Raw genomic sequence first — 12,655 nt, 5'->3', positions numbered from 1 at the left:
TTAGATTAATTACTTCACCCACATTGGTACACAGTCACTTGCTTCTCTCCTAAAACTGTAAGGTAAAAATTGCCTAGAAATATGCTGATCATAACTATTTCTGTGGAGCTCTGTGACCCATCAGATTTGCTAACAGGCCTGCAGTCAACTGACAGATTATTAAAATGTGGTTTTTAAATAATTGCTGCATAAAGAAAAAATACATGCAGCCTAATCCTGTGATTGCTGTATGCTTGGATATCTACAAAATGTTAGGGTGCCAGCCTTTATCAGGAGGGGAAGAAGGCATTAACTTCTGTAGTGCTTCTGAAGAATTTATTCTTTTGGGATTGCCTAAAATCTCCAGTTCTAAAGAGGCTTCTGCAATGTGTTTATATGATTTAAAGGGTAACAAGGCACATTTTCCTGCCCAGAATAACTTAAAAAAATAATTTAGAATCTTTTTCACTTTAAAAAGATTCTTTTTGTTTATGTCCACTGTTAAACTAAAAATGCTTTTTCCTAATCTTTCTATGAAGTCTGTCTTCCACCTTTTCTTTCAGTTTCAACCTTTAATAATCCTGAAAAAGGACATATGTGGTAAATAAATCAGATGCATGAAAGTCAAACAGTAGTGGAAAATGTTCCCTATAAAATAGCTGATAGTTAAATCACTCAATTATGATAATTATAAAATACAGAATATCAGTCTGATGTTTTTCAGGCTGGCTGTCTTTTAATTTTTTGAAGACTTAGTACATAGCTACACTATAATTAATAACAGAATGTAGCATATCGTTTCTATGAGTATATCCAATGAATTCAGCTGGTACATCAGGACCAGCAAATCCAACCAGTCTAACACATTAGCTTCAAAATGAAATATTTATTATTTTGAAACTACGTTTTGGATTCTGTTTGCCTTCTGAAACTTTAGCTCTTACTTTTGAAATTTTTGTTTGTTCACTTATTTTAGTGGAAACCAAATCTGAGGAAAGTGCTTGAATATTGGAGATGTTAAAGGCAGCACTGCAGGGAAAAATCCCCCAGCTCTTTGTCACATGAAGTATTATCAGTGAAATTACGGGAGTCAGCAACCCTGTGTGGGTACGAGGCTGTGCAGGTTAGGAGTGGGATATCACACCTATTTCGGAGAATCTCGTTACCTTCTTGCAAACTAGGTTTAGTTCAGCATGTTATGTAAGAAGAGATTCAGCATATCCAAAGTTGCTTTCTTTTGGAATTCTTGTTAGCTCAGAATTTGGTTCCTATGCAGAGTGTGTGGTTCAAGCAGACAAATGAAACAGCTATAGATGCTTCTCTGAAAAACTAAGATTATTTTTTAATGAGCTGCTTTAAGTAGTCATGCTGTTCTTTCACTTTCTTGCTGCCAGAAGATCCCTAAATAAACTGGTTGGGAATACAGATGTTTGGCAGCCTAGGCAGTGATGAATATAAATTAAAAAACCCAAACTCACCCTACTGCAGAATGAAGAGATCGGTAGAGATCCGACGTGTCCTTTTGTAACTTGTGTAATCACTAATTTTTAATTAGTGTACTACTACCTTCAGACTTCATTTACTCAAGTCTCAAAATGTGTGTTTTGTTGGACACCATGTACTCAATTTTCTTAAGGGCTCAATGGTCTCATTTCAATATATAAAAAAAGTAGTCAGGAGAGGATACTGGGTAAAAATTAATTCATTACTTTTAGAGACTTTATAAGTAGGAAAATCACTTAAGCATGTGTATTTTTGCTACCTTCAGTGTTGACAGACAAGCTTAGAAATGAATTTATGTTTGGGTGCTTTGCTTAGCTCATAGGATTGAGTGTTACTTTGAATGATCAGAAGCAGTGTTTTTGCCTAAGAAATCAGATCCAGACACAATATTTGATAGCAAATTTATCCATTGATAATCAGGTTTCTTCATCTCAAGAGAATGCTGCTATGTGTTGCTAGTACTTTCTTCATTTGTAAAACAAAAAATGTGTTTTACAGAAACATAAAATAACCACCAATGACTTTTCACATAAAATTCATGTATAGTATAATAATATATTAACTTTGTAAAATACTACAGTAACTTATATAAACGGTGGGAACCAGTTTATCCCTTTCACTAAATGAATGTGAAATAATAGGACTTTTAAGGAAGAGGATACTGTCTAAAGTTTAGAGGAGAAAAAAAGTATTTTATTACATAAAATGAAACTGAAGACCTACAGACATTGTCTAGCAAGGAAACACAGTAATCCCATTAAACTATAGGCCTACATCCCTATATAACGTCAATGACAGTAGTATTATATACTTCCATAGTGACAGTAGGTACTTTTCCTAGTAAAAAATGCATACAAAAATAATGTCAGTAAATAAATAATTAGTAAAACTTGATGTTAAAATGCTTAACTTTGGTTTAAAATTATTATGTTAACAGATACTGCTAATTTAATGGCACCTCCACAGTGAGCCTTTATTACTCATCATTTAAAAGGGGCTCAGTTGGAGTGCTATGTCCAGTTGCCAGAACTATGGTAAAAAAAGAATAAAAGGAGCAGTTGCAGAGTATGCAGAGAGAAAAGAAAAGAATGATCAGAGGTCTTGCAGTGCTAACCTGTAGATGGAAAGAAATTTATGTAATTTACTGAAGATTAAAGTCATCAAAAACTGAGAAATGAAAAAAAGATGTTCCTGTGTTCACTGAAGTGTTTCAAGAATGAGCTGAAATTATAATGGGAGATTTAGATTATAATGTAATGATATATATGAATTACTTTTATGAGCTGTTTATACAAACTTCTGGTAGAAATAACAAAGGTACAGCTGATCCTACCTTGGAGCAGGAACATGGATTAGATGACATCTTAAAGTGTCTTTGAGATCCTTTAGCCCTCATTTCCTACAGTAATGAAGTTTGTGCCACCTGCTATGGGGTCTATTCCAATCAGGCCTCTCTACTAACTCTTGACCCTGTGGGTGAATGACACCCCAGTCTGAGGGAGGAATGAGTCTCAAAGACTCTGCAGTTCCTGTAACTTTACAAGAAAGTGTAATCGTGAATAATGGAGGAAAACTGAGATAAGTGGTCCTACTGATGGGAGGAGGGAAAGGTGACTGGTCTGGAGAGCTGGAAGGTGTGAGCTGGGTCATGGAGCTGTGGAACACAGCTGGGAAGGAGCTGTGCTGGGTGTTCCCTCTGGGCCACCTCCAGTTACAGGGATGAGCGAGCTGAGGTGCTGCAAAGGGTTAAGGCAGGTGAGCGAGCTGGAGGCATTTCAGAGCTAGCAGGAACGGGGGAGTGAATTGGGAGGTTCCTGTGGTGAGGTCAAAGAGAAGAAAAAGCCATCAGAAACTAGATTTAATTACTTTCACTGCCCAAGAAACTAGTTTCTACCCAGGGAAAAGCAAATGCTTAGTAATGTTGACCAACTAGCAACACATTGATCTGATACAGGACTGCGAGACTGTCACTTGCCTCTTTTTAGCAAAAGGTTAGTGTGTGTTCCCAGGATCAAAGTGTTAACCACAGAGATGATTTGTAGAAACCACACAGATTACTGGAACTGATAAGCATTCTGGTTCTCTAAAAATACTAACTGTTACTATTATAGATACTTTTTTCCTTGTTCTCTATAGGATGCTACCTTTTTTGAAGTTTCCACTGTTGAATAGACTTCCATATGTTTAAAAATACATCAAATAATTAGCCCTACTCTGTACTAAAATTGAAGGTGGGGAAAAAATTTAATATTGAGAATATGTTGCTTCAGGATTGTGCCCTTCCTATCCAGGACAAAAATAGCACCTTACTTAATCATATCTCTTTAAGTATTCAGTAAGTCAGCCCAACTATGAGTTGGCAGTCACTGCCACTGTATCACTCCCCATGAATACTTAAAGGAAAAGGCTCAATAATCACTGCATAGCTACAAGGTGTGCAGGGAGAAATTATGTGCAAAGTTAAACTCCTGTAGTTGCCATCCTTTGAAAATAAATAATTGATATTATCCATACTTGGGGGGATTCTTAAAGAGTGGTTTTGGTACATATTGCATTGCATCACTACAGTGATGTATTTTTGAGAATCTGCCTTAAAACTAATCACAAAAATCTCTGAAGAGCAGACTTGGCAGATTAAATGTAGCAATGTTAAACAAAAAGAAGTGCTTTACTGGTCATCAGAAGGAATGAGGAGGATACTGAGAACCATCTGGATAATCAATTAAACTGGCCAAGAAAATGCTTCAGTCATTCAAAAAAATGGAAATAAGATAGCAAACACATATTTTTAAATATTTTACTGAAAATAAACAAGTGTCTCTCCTCTGGCAAACCTCTGAATAGCTTCCGCAGATGAACAGGGTCCTAATCCAACAAAGTACATGTAAGCACACCAGTAATTACATTTATTCCATCCAGTTTATGTGCTGAAACTTACATATGTATTTAGGGCACTGCTGGACGGGGACCCAACCCGAACGATGCACAGTCTGTGCAGAGCCCGGAGGAGGGGTTTGTTTTCAGCGGTCCATTAAACCCTGTGCTGGACGGTACCGGCCTCTCTCGGAGAGGCCACTTTGCGGGGTTTTTTTTGTTTGTTTTTTTTTTTTTATTTTTTAAAACAGAACTACGAGTCCCTGTGACAGAGCCCGCGTGGCCCCCGAGGCCCCGGCCCTGCGGATGCCGGTGCGTCCCAACACCCGCTCCCAGCGCGGGCACGGGGCGGCCGCCGCCCGGGGCGGGCCGGCTGAGAGGGCTCCGGGTGACCCCGCGGCGGCGCAGGTGAGCGGCGGCTCTGCCGGGGCTCGGGGGCCGGCTGGGATCCCGTGGGATCGCGGAGCATTCCCGCAGCATTCCCGGGGGGCAGCGCGGCCTTTGTTCCCGGGCCGGGCGCGGGGCAGAGCGCGGCCCGCGCGTGCGCGGTGGGTGGCGGGAGCGCGCCTCGGGAGCGCGCTCGCGCGGAGGCGGCACCGGCGGGATCGGGATCGCTCGGGCGCAGCCGGCGCGTGCCCGCGGCCGAGGGAGCGAGCGAGGGGAGGGAGCGCGCGCTGGGCTCGGGCCGCGCACGGAGCGTCTCGGCCGGAGCAGCGCAGAGAGTCGGCCCCGCACGGAGCCCGCGCCCATCGGGGGAGCCAAGGCCGCCTCAGCGGGTCCCGCCCTGCCCGGCGCACACAGGTGAGCGCGGCCCCACCGGGGAGCCCGAGCGGCCGCGGGGACGGCGGGAGCGGCTCTGCCCGGCGCGGCCCTTCGGCCCCCGCCGCCCGCGGCAGAGGCCCCGGCGCGGCCGCGGGGCGGGCTCGGGACAAGGCCCCGGCGCGGCCTAAGCGCGGCCCGGGCGGGCGGAGCTGTGGCGGGGCCTGCGGGCCCGAGCGGGGCCGGGCAGCGGCGGCGGCCCCGGGCCCTTCCGCCGGGCCATTGTGTGGGTCGGGGGCGGCGGCACGGCCCGGGCCCGCTCCGCCCGGCCGGGGCTGCCCCTTCGCTTTGTGGGCTCGGCCCTGCCGCGCTTTGTGCTCGGGCGGCGCGGCGGGGCCGGCGCGGCCCGGGGAGGCGGCCTGGCCACGGCGGGGCCACGGCGGGCCCGGGAACAGCCTGCCCCGGGAAATGGGCCGCTCGTGGCCCCGCCGTGACATTCCCCGGGAGCGCGGCTGGCTCTTACCTAATCCGGGCAGGGCCGGAGAGAGGGAGGGAGGTTCTGGCTCGTCCCTCGGGTTCCCCTGCAGAATTAAACGCCTGGAGATCTTCGTTCTTTCCCCTTCTCCACGGTTTTAAAAGGACGGGAAACAACAGTGTTTGTAGTGAAAGGCAAAGCATTCTGAGTATTTATTCATCGAGTTCCTTTTTCCGGTGGTGAACTGGTGGCACTTTTGTTATAAGCTCACATTCATACAGTATTTCTCCAATATTCTCTCTGCAGTCTCTATTTCAACCAGTCTGGGTGAATATTGCCTTTCCCCTGAAAGCAGTTTATCCATATGCTAAATAAATAAAGTGGTTTAATTTGTTTAACCTGGCAGATGAGTGTGTTAGGAAGCCCATAGCTAAACTGGACTAGGTCATGGAGGACATGGGATGTTCCACGCGCGGGACGTAGTTTCAGTTGTCTCCTAATCTCCCTCCCAAACTCGAGGTTAGCACGGTGCATTCCAGACGGGTAGGGAAAATGGAAGGGAATCTTCTCAACCCTGATTTATTCAAGCTGGTCTGCAAGAAGATTTGAGTTACTGGGATACAGGTAGACTAATACAGAGAGGCTTTTAGGATAAAACTTGGATTTCTGGACTACTCATTTGTTGCAGAAAATAACTTTGGGGTGTATACCTAAAGCATAGGTCGATTAGTTCTACTTTTATCATTTGTTCTATGCTGTAACATTGGTGTAAAAATGGAATGGTAGAAATCATAATTATGTTATTGTCAGTGGAAACTAATGTTCTTAAATAGCCTTAGTACTTCTCAGAGCAGTGAAAAATTGTGTAGGAAAGGACAAGGATAAGGCTCATCCATCAGTGGTACAGTTCTAGAAATCTGTTGTGACCCAAGAATTCCGAAACTGATGAAATGATGGGCATTTTTGACCTGGAAGTGCATGTTGTGATGAAGTCTCTTCACCATTAGTGTGTCACGTCTGTTGATAAGGTTTTAATGCCAGTCTAATTAGACTGTACTAAAGGAGTTAGCTCAGAAATTCAGTGGCTCCAACTAAGTAGGTGTGAACTAAGGAAAGTAAATACTTTAAATAACATGAGTACTTTTGATACTTAGGTTTGAATAGAGTTGCTACTATTTGCTTAGTATGAATTGAGAAAGAAATCCTCCTCTGATGTCAGACAACTGCCTCTAATGTGGAAGAGGGGGGAGCATGAGCATGTTCATATGAGAAGCACCTCTTTTTGGTCTCAAAATTCAAAGAAATCAAGTAGGACAGTTTTATGAACTCTGATCTTCAGATGAAACAGTCTGGAAGACTGTGCATGCAACTGCTATGAGGAACATGATGTTCTTAATTTTTAGTTAGAATTGCTTTGCTCTATTTTTCTGTGGTAATAGTGCTTGTAGCCGTGTGTCAGCTTTAAGAGCTGGACTGAGTTTTGCCAAATAGATTATCAGTGTGTTTTTTGCTTTAGTGATTGTCTCATTTATGGGAGCCAACCAGAATGGTCAAGGTGAATCAATGGTATTTGTAATTCTGGAGACATCTAAAGAACTCAGTCCTTCAGTTGTAGTGCATGTGCCCAGTCTGCAGAAAGCCAAAGTGCAAATGGTGTTTCCAGCTGCTGACTGCAGTTCCCTGGGTTCCTGGCTGCTGCTTTGGTGCTACCTGCTGCAGAAAGCAGCAGCAGTGAATGAGGATGCTGACAGGCTCTGGTTCATCTCAGCCATCATGTGGTGCCTAAACCTTAGGATCTCATCTCTGAAGTTTACAGTCTTAAGCATCATGAACATTGTAGATGCAGAAGATTTTTGTTTACTAGATCCTTTTTTTTGTTGTTGCTTTGGTTTTTGAAGGGAAGTTAGCATTAAGAAAAATGAAAACTAGTTGTTAGTAAGAGATACCCCTTTTGACTTTAACAAAACTACACAACAATTAGAGAGATATCATTACCTCAGTAAAATGTTTTGTTTCATTAATAAAAAAATTTGTTGTAAGCATTTTACTCTTTTTCAAAATGTATGTTTCTTAAATGTTCGGTATCATGATAAAAATGCAATTTTGGTGTATGTCTTCTGTGTACAGTATCACAACATGGACTAGGAACTGATAGGCATATACACTGTGTTGTTACCATGAGCTGTTACTTCAGATTTATCTGAGTTTTTCTTATTAGCACTTAATTGCACGTAGCAAAAATCTTCCTAAATCATTGACTTGGGGCAGTTTGATATCAAGCTATGGTATGTTTAGCTGCTAACTAAAGCAGGAAGACAAAACCTGCATTAATGCCCCATTAACTCTTTAAGTTTTATGCCACTATAGATATATATTCCAGTTCTGATCCAAACTGCATACTGTGTTTCTGCAGTGCTCAGGACAACTATTTTAAATATATGCCCATGTGAGTGAATATATAAAATGGTGATTCTTTGTGTTATCACAGGAATAATGAGAGATTTGGTTACTAATTCCACAGTACTTTAATCAGATAAAGTGCTAGATAATTACAGCTAACCAAATGGTCCACTTCTGATTTTGACTTGTTTTTCTTTGTAGAAGCTGAATACAAAAACTGAGGTCGGCTGTGTTTTCAGTGAGAAAGTAAAATATTATTTAAACTGTAAAGCCTGTATTTGTCCTATTGCATCCAGAAATGGATTTTATAAAATTACCATAGATATATTCCAGGGAAACTGTTATAAAAAGAGCAGCAAATTGCTCTACAGACAGTTGTTGTTGACTATTCCTTTTTGGTTTGACTTATCCAGAAACATGTTTGTATCCTTTGTTGTAGCAATTGATGACCTTGTTGAGAGATGAAGAAAAAGAGGGAGAGTGTAGTGATAACTTCTGCTGCTTAAAAAATTAGTCATCAGCTCCTTAAAAGTGAAAGAGTTCTTTGAACTGTGGTTTGTGTGGCTGGCGTGGTTTAACCCTGGCTGGCAAGTAAGTACCATGCAGCCACTCTCACTTCCCCACCTGTGGGATCCAGGAGAGACTTGGAAAAGTAGAAGTGAAAAAAACTTGTGGATTCAGATGAAGACAGTTTAACAGGTAAAGGAAAAGCTGTACACACAAGCAGAGCAAAACAAGGAATTCATTCATCACTTTCTGTGGGCAGGCAGATGTTCAGCCATGGCCAGGAAAGCAGGGCTCCATCATGGGTGATGGTTACTTGGGAACACAAACACCATCACTCCAAATGTCCTGCCCTTCCTCCTCCTTCCCCCAGCTCTGTGTGCTGAGCGTGACACCAGATGGTCTGGAATATCCCTTTGGTCAGCTGGGGTCACCTGTCCCCGCTGTGTCCCCTCCCAGTGTGTTGTGCACCCCCAGCCTCCCCTCTGCTGGGGCAGTGTGAGAAGAAAAGGCCTTGAGGCTGTGCAAGCTCTGCTCAGCTACAGCAAAACCATCTCTGTGTTTATCAGCACTGCTTCCAGCACAAATCCAAAGCACAGCCCCATTCCAGCCACTGCAAAGAAAATTAACTCTATTCCAACCAAAACCAAGCACAGTGGCATGAAATCTTTAAGTTAAATATTTTAAGGTTCTTTTCTGCAGTTCTTTCAGGTAGTACTAAATGGAGCAAAACGTAATTTAGTCTTTGATGAAAGACCACAGTTGCTTTTCAAGGTTTTTTTTAATGCTGTCAAGGAAGAGCATTTAAAATGCCATGCTTTCAAGAGTCATGTTCAAACATGTGGTCAGATGAAATATGTAAAAGGAAAACTATATATGAAGGAAAATTGTATGTTAAATTTTGCTCATGTAAGGATTGTCCATACATTTTAACTGCAGTAGGAGTATTTCAAAACAATTTACAGTTATACTAGAGGAGGGAAAACTTGAAAATAAATTGCATAAAAATGGCTAGAACTTGTGTCTAGCTTAGAAATGTACATGTGTTAAAAGACATAATTTTTGGTTTCTGTTTGCTCTGTATTACATATCTTTCATGAGGGAGAGTTCTGTGTCTTCTGTATTTTGCAAGGGGCTGGCAACTGAAATGTGAAGTTTCTGAGTTCTGTTTTATAATTCTTAGTACACCTTGCTTCACGCTGAACTGTGATGTAGGTATTAGTTTGAAATGGGGTTTAAAAGTAATTTTTTCCTATGATTTTTCTAAAAGTCAGCATTATTTCTAAAATATGTGGTTATTTGCTGTTAACACATCAGTGTTAGGAAAGAAGAAATAATAGAAGATGTAGCACTGCACAAGCTGTGGCACATCCAGGGTACAGTTCTACAGTAGCTAAAAACAGTTTCTGTTGGACTGCCAGTGTTAACTTGCAGTGTTTCTGCCACCAGTGTGAATGGGGCAGTTTTAGTCCCAAGTTTAGTTGCAGAGTCTCTGCCTGTGAGGAATGGGTACCTGTTTGCTGGGTCACTGCCCAGAGCTGTTGGTAAGGCAGGTTCAGCTCTGCTGCAGGAGCTGGGGGTGTGCTCAGGAGCAGTGTAGGTGAAGACTTGGGGCTAACAAGGAATGGCCATGACCTCCTTTGCCACTTGGTCTTGGTGTCTTCCTGGTGTGCCAGTGCTCAGGTAGTTGTGCAAGACTGATCTTGTTGACTCCACTACCTTAAAAAGAAAGAAAACTAGTGGTACAGGGCAGGCAGCACAACCACTGGTGTTGGTGGCAGCCCTTTGTTTGTTGCTCAAGTGGTGGTACAGTCTGACATGCTCTGTGTGTGCCTGGCACTGGGGAGCCTCTACCTGCTGGAGTGTTCTTTGTGCTGTAGATAAACCATGTTCTTCACGGGTTTGTAATGGTATCTGAAAGCTCTTAAAAAATACTGTAACTGAGCAGTTCTTAAAAGTGCTATTAAAATATTTAAAAACCTTTAAAACATGTAATGTTGCTACTTTCTCTTTGAAAGACAATGGCTGTAACTCCCTGTATCAGCTTAGATAGTCCTTAATCCTGTCCTTAGTTCTGTAAAAATGAATTCTGATTTTTTTTTTGAAACCTCACTGCCTCTTGTCATTTTTTTTTTTTTGACCAGATATAGGTCTGCTACAGTTTCATATTTTAATCTTCTTAAATTACCTAATATTGTTTTGGAAATGATGTGTGAAACGTGCTTTGATATGCATTTGTGTGTTGATAGGTATATAACCTAATTTTTAAATTCATGTAAAGTTGTTCACTTTTGCCTATACTTGAGCCTTAAGTTTTGCTCCTTTTCATCTTCTTATGTGCAGTTGTCTTCTTTTAAAAGCTGTGAAAATGCTCTGCTCAGCTAATATTTTGATTTCTGAATGACCATTTATTTTGAAATATATATGCACGTATGTTTATATAAAAATCTTCAGAGTCACAAAATGACTTTCATTCACAGGAATTTTCCCCTCTTTTTGGTGCATGAAGGCGTTAACTCAGTTGAGAGTTAATTTGTGTGGGGTTCTTCGTGGCCGATATCTGTGTGATTACACAAGTGTGGTGAGGATGTAATTTGGAGACTGGTTGCACAGGTGTGACCAGGGAATCATTTGGCTGGCAGATGTTGATGGTGTACTATAAAATTTTAGTCTGGCTTTGTGCTAGGTCGAGTGTAATAATTAGAAAGGAAATTTTACAAATAAAAAATGGACATTCTTCTAAAACAGCACCTGTAAAGCAGTGATTTTAAGAACACTTTTGTGCATATTAAAACCAGCTGCTGCCTTAAACAGTTTTATTTTAAGATCAGGTGTTCCATTTAAGCAAAGTTGTTCCTCCATGTACTGTTGTAGTTCTTCCATGGATACAGGTGCTTGTCTGCTACTGGAGTTGAGCGTGGGCAAAAAGAGCGTTTCATGAAGCTGCTCCTTAACGAGAATATGAGGGAGTAGGCCTAGGGTTGTCCATGGAGCTTTACATTTTTTATTTCCCAATGTTTGAATGCTTGACCTTCCAACCTATTGTATTTTGGTAACACTCCTGTAAAAGAAAAAGGCTAAAAAACACTGAAGTTTACAGCTGGGCTTTAGATAGTGAATCACTGCTGGGATTTGATGTTCAGGATTCAGCACTGCAACATAGACTCAGGTTTTGATTTTTACTACATAATGGAGGAGAGAACAATATTTTACAGAGAAGGACATAATGATGTCTTGCATTTAGAAAGTGCAGATAAAGAGAACGTGAAGTAGCAGAAAGATACATCTATGCCTGTCATTTCCAAACCTTTTATAATATCTTGTGTTTTAATTTCTGGTGCAGACTCAGGCCTGACTTCAGAGTGATTATGGTTGAATTTTAATTTTCTATGCCATGAAGCATTTTTCAGGCAATACAGATAAGTGAAATAGTGAGTGCATTTTACTTGGCATTTGAGATGTACCTGATCAGAATTTAATGGCAATAAAAGAACATGTGCTTCTCTTGCCTAAAAGCTTTTTTCTGTTGAATTTGAATCATTTGCTTGAGAATCTGGGTACTTGGAGCTTCCCAGAAAAAGCTGAGGGAATTTTTTTGGTAATACAAGGATCCCTCTTATGAAAGGTTACTTTATTTACCTTTCATAAAATCAGGAGGCCTTCATATTAGATACTACAGAAGTAGTGAGAAGGGTGTTGCCAATGTCTCCCTAATTTGTCTCTTTAATGTACAAAATACTGGAGTGAAGAGAGGGCAGTTATCCATATGTGAGCAGGAGTTGAAAAGTAAACAGTTATTGAAGTCTGATGATTGCTAACTATAAAAACTGAGATGTTAAATAATTTAACAGTGTCTTTTAGTGTGTAATGATATTTAGTTATTACTAACCTGAAGTAAATTCAAATAAGGTCTAACAAGGTTAATTTAGTATCCTTATCAAGTCGTTTCATTCCCTTTGCATTAATGTCTGAGGCTCACAGCTACTTGTGGTAGCCTAAAACCTGTAAGAAGCAGGGAAGTACTTGCCCATGGTGACTCAGAAGCTTGTGACAGAGCAGGAACTAACCCCAGGTCTCCCCTGCCACAGACTTCTGCTCTAGTACCACTAATCGTGGGTTTGGTTGGGGATTTTTGAAGGTTTCAAGGAATGCTCAGTCTTT

The 12,655-nt window shown here is 41.6% G+C and overlaps 1 protein-coding gene across 2 annotated transcripts in view; it reads left to right on the top strand.

Annotated features, from left to right (window-relative positions):
- The window catches only part of SIAH1 (siah E3 ubiquitin protein ligase 1), a 67,729-nt gene that overhangs the window by 40,957 nt on the left and 14,117 nt on the right, over positions 1 to 12,655 (top strand). Inside the window, exon 1 of one of the 2 annotated variants that reach the window (XM_017816233.1) lies at positions 5,053 to 5,157. The exons of the other annotated variant lie outside the window; for it this stretch is intronic. The gene's annotated coding sequence lies outside the window, so the exon portion shown is untranslated. Of the gene's footprint in view, positions 1 to 5,052; positions 5,158 to 12,655 lie in introns of those variants that run through there. 2 annotated transcript variants of the gene reach the window in all.

This window comes from Lepidothrix coronata, unplaced genomic scaffold, assembly GCF_001604755.1.
Source record: "Lepidothrix coronata isolate B3197 unplaced genomic scaffold, Lepidothrix_coronata-1.0 Scaffold54, whole genome shotgun sequence".
NCBI classification, from domain to species: Eukaryota; Metazoa; Chordata; class Aves; order Passeriformes; family Pipridae; genus Lepidothrix; species Lepidothrix coronata.
This window is presented reverse-complemented; position numbering and strand designations above follow the sequence as displayed.